Source organism: Mus musculus, chromosome X (genome assembly GCF_000001635.26).
Source record: "Mus musculus strain C57BL/6J chromosome X, GRCm38.p6 C57BL/6J".
Lineage (NCBI taxonomy): Eukaryota > Metazoa > Chordata > Mammalia > Rodentia > Muridae > Mus > Mus musculus.
The window spans coordinates 75,131,025-75,141,584 of NC_000086.7; positions in this window are offsets into that span (position 1 = coordinate 75,131,025).

Here is a 10,560-nt window from a genome sequence, read left to right on the forward strand (position 1 = left end):
CCTAAGCCCACCCACGCCTTGGCCTTCCTTGTGCTTAGCGATTGGAGAAGGCGCAGTTTAGCGTTGCTTGAAAGCTCCGCTCTAACCACGCCTCTGCGGGCCCTGTCGAGATGCGCAGCCAGCATCCCTGAAAAGATAAAATTCCGAGACAGGAGCTTCCATTCTCTCTCTTACTCGCACGACCTGTGAACTACCGAAGCGGATCCCAAAATGTCCAACTACTGCAACTGCAGCTCTTTTACCAACCACGAGTTGCAACTAGCTGAGTGAACTTTACATCCAGATTGCTCCTGACATCAGGAATCAACCAGCTACCCTGAAGAATGTAGGGGCTCTTAAATTGGTCCCAAGGCCAATGCACCTTTCCAGGTTTAGACTTGTAAAAGTGTGCTGCTGGTACCATCATTTACATTGGTATATGCTATTCAGCGAGGAAAGATGGGACTGCCCTCAAGAGCAAACTGGTTTTATTTACCTTAGGCCAGATCTCCTGTTGTTAATGCCACACAATTTCTAGGAATCAACAGAAGCAAATGGAACAAATAATCTTCAAGAATTGGAGTAAACGCCCTAAACTTCCAAATGGTCTGGAGACTAATGAAAGACTTTCTAAACAAAATGAATGTTTACTGGGTTTAAAGGCTCCTTGGGAATCCTGTCCTAAAATTCAGAGCTTGTATGATTGATAGCTTACACTCTCCCCCGTCCCTAGAAGAATTACTTTTAGGTGGAGAGAGAGGAGAAGAAAAGAGAAGAGAAGAGAAAAGGGGAGGAGAGAAGGGCAAAGGAGGAGATCTTGGTACAGAGGAAGAGAATACACTGAGCAATGTTACAGAATAATCAACTATGTAACACCTCTGTGCCCATATACAAAGGTACTCAATAATAAAAACAGCTAGGTGAGTAAATAAGGCCTTTCATTAACTGACAGTGGAACTGGAAAGGATGAAATTGGAACCTTGGTTTATGTGATACACAATGAAGATGAACCTCAGTTGGCGGACTGCTTAGCTAGCATGCAAAATCCCTGGGTTCAACTCTCAGTAATGCACACACTATTCATGATAGTGCGTGCCTATAATCTTAGCATTTTGGAGGTGGAGTTAATAGGATCAGAAGTTCAAAGTCATTCTCAGTCACTCAGTAAGTTTGAGGGCAACCTAGAATACATAAGACCTTGTCTCAAAACAAAACTAATAATAAGTAAATAAGAAAAAGAACTTTAAAAAATCAGAATATTTTATTCCACTTAAATATATGGATGTTGGAGAGTATATATTTTTAAGGAAAATGTAATTATATATTTTTATAACATGACACATAATCAAGTCTTTTTATTCTTTTTATCATATATATTATTGTATTTATTCACTTTGTATCCTGCTCACTGTCTCCTCCCAGTCACCTCCTCCTACCATTCTTTCTCCCATCCCCCCTTCTCCTCTGAGTAGGTGGGGGTTCCTGAGTATTCCCCCACCCTGATACATTAAGTCTCTGTGAGGCTAGGTGCATCCTCTTCCACTGAGGCCAGATAAGGCAGCCCAGCTAGAAGAGTATACCCCACCTACAGGCAACAGCTTTTGGGATAGCACCTGCTCCAGTTGTTGGGAAGAAAAAGAACTTTTTTAAAACAAAAGAGAACTAGACATAGTGGCACATACCTGTAATCTCAGTGCTTGGGTGGTAGATACTGGAGAATCTTGAGTTTAAACTCAGCTTCTGCTACAAGGTGAATTTGAATCCAACTTGAGCTATACCAAACACTTTCTCAGAAACAAACAATCCCCAAACTATGAGAGAATGGGAAGCTGACTCACTGGTTAGGATAACTTACTGTTCAAGCATGAAGACCTGAATTTAAATTCCCAGCAACCACTTAAAAAGCTGGTCATGGCCAAACATGCTCGTAACCCCAGAGCTATGAAGAGAAATAAGAGAATCTGTTGGCTGCCAGCATAGCTCCAGAGTCAGTGAGAGACCCTATATTAAGGAAAATAGGGTGAAGAGTGATAGAGAAAAACACATAAGGTCATCCTCCCATTTCTATATATGCATGGGGTTTGTGAATCTATACATACGTGAGTGTATACAACTTTCTAAGTATCCTTCACATACACATGTAGACACACACACACACACACACACACAAAAACCAATAAGCTTGGCGTGGTGGCACACTCCTTTAATCCCAGCACTTGGGAGGCAGAGGCAGGCGGATTTCTGAGTTCTAGGCCAGCCTGGCTACAAAGTGAGTTCCAGGACAGCCAGAGCTATACAGAGGAACCCTGTCTCGAAAAACAAGAACAAGAACAAGAACAACAACAACAACAACAACAACAACAACAACAACAAAAAACCCAAAACAATAAATATAATGACATTTCAATATATAAAAGCAAGAAATGTTTCTATTATGAATGTATAAAGACATTGTTTAGCTCTATCCTCTTAGCCAAACAGCCACCATCTTCATTAATTCATCTGTATCTGCTAGCAAAAGATCATCATATTTGGGTTTGTTGACTGTTAACCTACTCTTATAGAAGGAGGGTATGTGGGAGGCTACAGGACTCTCACTTGCCTATTCAGCCATTCCTGTCAATCAGTTGTAACTAATTTTGTTCTAATTGTTCTGGGTCTTGGGAGGGACTAGAGTGTATAGACTGAGGAAGGTTAACATAATGAAACTCCATCTGTGTGGCTACAGGGAAGCCATCATCCATGTTGGGATAAAGGCTTTCCAGAGGAACTGCTTTGCTTTAATCAGTGACCTGTCACCAATGCTCTGTAAGTAAGCTCAATAAACTCATTGGTTTTCCAGGAGAACTTCCATAGACTACAACTTTGGTTTGGCATTGATATCTTAGAAGTAATGGAGGTAGACACTTCATGGCAACAAAAGGACTACAAATTAACAAGAAAAACACAATCCAATAAAGAACTGGTCAAAAGACATGAATAAATATATCACAATGGAGGAAACACAAAGAGTTAATGGTGGTTTAAATAAGAATGGCCCCTATAGGGCTGGCGAGATGGCTCAGCGATTAAGAGCACTGACTGCTCTTTGGAAGGTTCTGAGTTCAAATCCCAGCAACCACATGCTGGCTCACAACCAGACAGCCAGGGCTATACAGAGAAACCCTGTCTCGAAAAACCAAAAAAAAAAAAAAAAAAAAAAAGTTGCCTTGGTCATGGTGTCTCTTCATAGAAACAGAACAGTGACTAAGACAGCCAATATACATATGAAGATAGGACTAAATGCAAATTAAGATTATAATGAATTGCTGTTGTACTCCCAAATAAAAATTAGCAATATTGACTTCTGGAGAACATGAGAATGCATACAATTTTTGTTGGAAAGATATTGTCTTGGTCACTCACTGTTCTACTGACTTAAACAAACACCATGACCATGGTGGCAACTCTTATAAAAGAAAGCATTTAATTGGAGCTGGTTTAAAATTTCAGAGGTTTAGTCCATTGTCATCATGATTGCGAGCATGGAGACATGCAGGTAAACAGGGTGCTGGAGAAGGAACTGAGAGCTCTACATTCAGATCCACAGGCAGCAGGAAGAAAGCAAGCCACTGAGCCTGACTTGGAATTTTAAACCTCAAAGCCCATTTCCAGTGACATACTACCTCCAATGAGGCTGTACCTACTCACCCTACCAACAAGGTTATACCTCCTAATCTCAATAGTGCCACTTCCTGATGACCAAGCACTCACATATATGAGCCTACGGGGGGCATTCAATCCAGATATTCAACCACACTGATAATGTAGAATACAATTTAATTTAAGAAATGCATTGTTTTTATGAAAGAAGTATATGTTTTAAAACAGATGATAGTTACATACTACAAAATTCACCCATTTAAAATGAACACAATCACTACTATAAAACTTACCTTCATCTATTCAGGATGTTGCAACAAAATATTATAAGCAAATAGCTTGTAAATGACATAAATTTATTTTCCATAGTTATAGAAGATGGAAAGTCCATGATCAAGGTGCTAGCAGATCTGGTATCTGATGAGGGTTCTTTCCACACAGGATTTCTTTGATTCCTCATATGCTGGAAGAACAGACACAAGCTCCCTGGGCCTCTTTTATAAGAAGATGACATTGGACACTTCTGTCCTACCAACCTTTTTGATTTATGCCTATTTTCTTCTCTCCTTTTCATCACAAAGTTAATTGGAAAGCTTCTTTGAATGTAGCACAGTACTGTGATGTGAGCAATGAGATATATTATTCATGCAGGCAGATCTCTGAGAGTTTGAAGACAGTCTGGTCTACAAGTAAGTGCTAGATCAGTCAGAACCATGTAGAGAGACCCTTTCTCAAAAGTCTACAGATAAATTATAAACAATAATAAACTACTATTAAGGCTGCTGGCACCCCATTTGTGTTTCTATTATATATATCACCATTTTAGCCAGGCACAGTGGCATATGCCTTTAATTCCAGCACTTAGGAGGCTGAGGCAGGCAGATCTCTATGTGTTCGAGGCTAGCCTGGTCTATGAGTTCTGGGATAGCCACAGTGAGACACTATCTTAAAGCAAAACAAAGCAAAGCAAAGCAAAACAAATCAATGAAAGAAAGAAAGGAAGAAAGAAAGAAAGGAAGGAAGGAAGGAAGGAAGGAAGGAAGGAAGGAAGGAAGGAAGAAAAAGAACGAAAGAAAGAAAGAAAGAAAGAAAGAAAGAAAGAAAGAAAGAAAGAAAGGAAGGAAGAAAGGAAGGAAGAAAGAAAAGAAAGAACGAAGCCATACCATTTTATTGGGCTAAAAAGATTACGAATGCTTGTTGCTTTTTCAGAAGACCTGAGTTCAGTTCTAGTACCCACATAGGGTGGCTCACAAGTGCCTGCAACTCCAGACCCAGGGGATCAACATCATTTTCTGTACTATGAAGACACACACACACACACACACACACACACACACACACACACGTCTAAAACAACTCTTAAAAAAAAAAAACTCTTACCCTCATTTTGATATCTAAAACAAACAAGTGGTAAGGGATTAATAAACTATATGCATGTGCTTCATGTAGAGAACTGTAACATTCTACAGATTTAAAGAAGATTTATGAATAAAGAAATAATTTATGTCCATTATTTAGAAGACTCCATTGCTTTAAGTTGTCAGATCTCTTGAATCCCTTCTATAGATTCAATGCAATCCTGGAAAGTTTATGAAATTTACAAATTTATTTTTGATATGTATGAGGATGTAATAAAACAAGAATAGCCAAAGTAGCTAGGCCATGGTGGCACATCTTTGGAATCCCAGCACTCAGGTGACTGAGAAAGGAGGATTTTCACAAGTTCAAGATCAGCTTGAAATACATGGTGAAATTATCACATAAAATAAATTTTAAAAAAGAAGAGGACCTGGAGATATGTCTGAGTGGTTAAGAGCATTTGCTGCTCTTTCAGAAGACCTATGTCCATTCACCAGACCCCACATGGTGAGTTCACAACTAGAACTCCTGTTCCAGGGGATGTGATTCCCTCCCCTCTACTGGCTTCCAAGGGTACTAGGCAAACCATAGTATGTATACATATATTCAGGCAAAGCACTCAAACACATAAAACAAATAAATCTAAATAAATTTTAAATAAAAATAGAAAATAAAGAAGAGGGAGTGGAGAAGGAGAAAGGAAAAAAATAGAGTAGAATAGCCAGAGTACTGTAGAGAAACAAAGTTGGAGGACCAACCTTCCAGATTGCAGTACCTTAGTGTATGGCAATGAAAGTGGTTTAGGCATGTAAAGTGAGTCAATAATACAGGAGAGAAAGGAGACTGAAGACACATATTCAGACACTTGATAATATGGCCGAAGTGGCTTTCCACCAGTAGTTGGGAAAGGACAGTCTCATTGAGTAGTACTAGGCATATTAGTAACAGAAGCTGAGATTAATTAGAGGTGAAGCAAGTACTGAATCCACACTATTGTAGTTGGAAGAACTAAATACAGAGTGACTCCTTGAGCAAAAATTAGCTGATGTGTATCCTGGGACAAAGGTGAGAATGGAAAAGTACTAGAAAGAGAGGTGGCTGAGTCAGAGCACATGACAGGTACTCATACAGCTGTCTTTCAACATTTCCATGGCTTTTATGGTCAGCTGGCTTCAGTTCAAGGTATTCATTGTTCAGAATCTGCTTTTGCTCCTTGGAATTTATTGCTTCTTGGAATTTATGACAACTATTTGCTCCTCTTGTTTCCTAGAACTGCCTTTAGGTACTGAAGTTCAGTTCAAAGTTGATAAAACTTTGAGAAAAACAGTATCTTAGAATTCCTTCTTGACTTTCCTGTAGAAAAGGATTTTATAAATACCAAAAGCAACAATTATCACATTAAATGCTCATTAAAAGAAAAAAGATCACCAGGCATGGTGGCATATGCCTTTAATTCCAGCACTCACAGGCAGAGGCAGATAGATCTCTGAATTCTAGGCCAGCCTGTTCCTCAGAATGAGTTCCAAGACAGCCAGGGTTACACAGAGAAATCCTGCCTCAAAAAAAAAAAAAAAAAAAAAAAACAAATAAAAAATTAAATAATAAAAATTTAAAAATCACGTCAAGAGTGAAAAAGTAATCCTCACATTAAATAAAAACATTTCCCATATACATCATTGTGTGTGTGACACACACAAGATCTATATATCTTACAAAAGATTAGTATACAGATTATAAAAGGAGTTCAAACTGACCAATAAGTGAACGCATCAATCTAAAAAAATTGGCAAGGGGACTGAGGAGATGACTCAGCAGTTACTAGCACTTGCTTTGAGAAGACTGAGACAGCCTAACTCCCTGCAGGCATCAAATTGACATTTCAAGACACTAGGCCTAGATTTCTGTTTCCCAGAACTAGGCAAGTCCAGGCAAGTTAGTTACAGAAAACAACTCCAAGCCTCCAACAGCTTATCAGACACTGCCAGCCAAGCCATTAAAAGCTGGCCCGCCTGCCACCTGACCTGAGGTAAGATCAATGGGCCAACAACAGTTTCCAGGCTTCCCCAACACCAGTTTCCAGCCCCCAACCCCCAACAATGGTTCAAAAATGTCCTTAGATATAAAGCCAACCAAATAAGATAAAGGTCACCTACCCCTCCCTAAAATTCCCCTAATGTTCTTTAAATTGGGTCTGAGAACTAACTTGGGTGTCTCCATATTGATAAACAAGCTAGATTTCTACAAAATAAAATACTCCTTCCTTTTCCATACCACTTGAATTTGGAGTATCATTCTTCGGTGAATCATAGGCCCTTAAAGCTTCTTTTGCAGAGGACCCACATGGTAGCTCACAACCATCTGTAACTCCAGTTTCAGTGATCCTGACACCTTCTGGCCCTTGCTGATACTGTACAAATGTGGTGCACAGACATACATGCAGGTAAAAGACCCAGGCACATTAAATAAGAACAAATCTTAAAAAATAAAGAAAACCGTTGATGAAAAAATGCTGGGGAGAATATTGGGGGGAGAGGAACCCTCAAGGTAAAACTAGATACACTAAATCTCATAGAAGAGAAAGTGGGAAATAGCCTTGAACACATTGGTACAGGAGACAACTTCCTTCCTGAATAGAACACCAATGGCTCAGGCCAACAGCTGATAAATGGGACCTCATAGAACTACAAAGCTTCTTTAAGGCAAAGGACTGTCAATAGGACAAAACAGTAGCCTACAGATTGGGAAAAATCTTTACCAACCCTACATCTGACAGAGGGATAATATCTAAAATATATAAATAACTCAAGAAGCTAGACACCAATAATCCAAAATAACACAATTTAAAAATGGGGTACATGGGGAAAACAGCTGGATTGTAAATAAATAAAAATTATAAAAATGGGGTACAGAGCTAAACAGATAATTCTCAACAGGAATCTCAAATGGCTCAGAAGCACTTAAAGAAATGTTCAGCATCCTTAGTCATCAGGGAAATGCAAGTCAAAATGACCATAAGATTCTACCTTACACAAATTAGAATGGCTAAGATTAAAAAAAACAAAAAACAAAAAAACAAAACCTCAAATCAACAGCACATGCTGGCAAGGATGTGGAGAAAGGGAGAACACTCCTCTATTGCTGGTGGGAGTGCAAACTTGTACAAACCACTCCGGAAATCAATTTGACAGTTTTTCAGAAAATTGGAAATAGTTTTACCAGAAGATCCAGCAATACCACTCCTGGGCATATACCCAGATGCTGCTCCAACATGTAATATGGATACATGCTCCACTGTGTTCATAGAAGCCTTATTTATAATAGCCAGAAACTGGAAACAATCCAGATGTCCCTCAACAGAGGAATGGCTACCAAAAATGTGGTACACTTACACAATGGAGTCATATTCAGTTATTAAAAACAAGGACATCATAAATTTTGCAGGCAAAGTATGGAACTAGAAAATATTCTGAGTGAGGTAACCCAAACCCAAAAGGACATGCATGGTATATACTCACTAATACGTAGATATTAGCCATAAAATACAGGATACCCATGATACACCCCATAGACCCAAAGAAGTTAAACAAGAAGGAAAGCCCAAGCTAGGATGCCTGAATCTCACTTAGAAGGGGGAATGAATTAGTTATAGAAAGCAAAAGGAGGGAGGGAATAGGATAGGAGAGGGGGAGGGTATGTCAGAATCAGGTGTGAGGAGAGACAGGAGAGAGGGCCAGAGGGCCAGGAAATTCTGCAGCTGGAGGGGGAGGAGAGGTGGGAGGCATCTTGAGGACATGCCAGAGACTCGGGATGGGGAAAAAGTCAATACAGGTGACCTTAGCTGAGACTAATAACAGTGGGGTTACGGAACCTAGAGAATCCATCTCCTGTAGCCAGGCAGAACTCCCAGTGGAGGAATAAGGACACCAACCAACCTACAAAACTTTTGATCCAAAGTTTGTCCTGACTTCAATTAATGCAAGGACAAAGATGGAACAGAGACCGAGGAAATGGCCAACCAATAATTGGCCCAACTTGAGGCTCAACCCATGGGCAAAAACCAATCCCCTGACACTATTACTGATAGTCTGTTATGCTTGCAGACAGGAGCCTAGCATAAATGTCTTCTGAGAGGCTCTACCCAGCCACTGATTCAGACAGATGTAGAGATCCACAGCCAAATACCGGATTGAAGTCCGGGGACTCTTATGGAAAAGCTGGGGAAGGATTGTGGACATTGAAGGGGACGGGAACTCCACAGGAAGACCAGAAGAGTCAACTAACCTGAACCTCTTAGAGCTCTCAGAGACAGAGCCACCAACCAAAGAACATACACAGGCTGGACTGAGGTCCCCTACACATATGTAACAGATGCACAGCTTGGTCCCCCAACAACTGGAGTGGGGGCTGTCCCTAAAGCTGTAGCCTGAATGTGGAATCTATTCCCCAATAGTGCTGCCTTGTCTGTCCTCAGTGGGAGAGGATGTGCCTAATCCTGCAGAGACTTGATGAGCCAGGATTGGGGGGATACCTGGGGGGATCACCCTCTCAGAGGGGAAGGGGAGGGGAAGGGGAGGGAAAGTGGAGGGGAAGAGGGGAGAGCTGTAAGAGGGGACTAGGAGGGGGCAGCATTTGGGATGTAAACAAATTAAAAATAATAAAAAATGAATAATCAAACTCATATTTTGTGTAATTAATATATCCTACTTTAAAAGAATTATTAAAAACTGGAGGGAGCAGGGCAGTCATGATGTATGCCTTTAATCCCAGCACCTGGGAGGAAGAGGCAGGTAGATTACTGTGAGTTTGAGGCCAACCTGGTCTACAGAACAAGTTCCAGGACAGCCAGGACTACACAGAGAAACCTTGTCTCAAAAACAACAAACCCCAACCAAACAAACAAACAAACAAAAACTGAAGGAACTAAATAGAGACAAATGGCATAATTAAATATATTTTTAGAGCCAGGAATTTCAGGCATTGTGGCATGTGCTTACATACCTAGGCACTCAAGAAGCTGAGGCAGGAAGATTATTTGGGTCTAAGTATTTGGAGCAGTCTGGCAATATAGTGAAATCTATCATCAAAGGGAAAAAAACTGTGTATAGTGGTTCATCCCTGTATCTTCAGAACTCATGAGGACGAGGCAGTGAATTGCTGTGGGTTCAAAGCCAATCTGGCATACATAGTAAGTTTTAGGCCAGCCAGAGCTACATAGCAGTATCTTGTCTCATACACAAAAGAAAACACCAAGGAATTGACACAATATTATTTTTAAGATTTAAGAGCCGGGCGTGGTGGCGCACGCCTTTAATCCTAGCACTCGGGAGGTAGAGGCAGGCGAATTTCTGAGTTCGAGGCCAGCCTGGTCTACAAATGAGTTCCAGGACAGCCAGAGCTACACAGAGAAACCCTGTCTCGAAAAAACAAAAAACAAAAAACAAACAAACAAAAAAGATTTAAGAAGTTAAGTTGGGCATGGTGGTACATACCTTTAATCCCAGCACTTGGAAGGCAGAGGCAGGTTGATCTCTGTGAGCTCCAGTCCAGTCTGGTCTACAGAGTGAGTTGTGGGCCCAACCA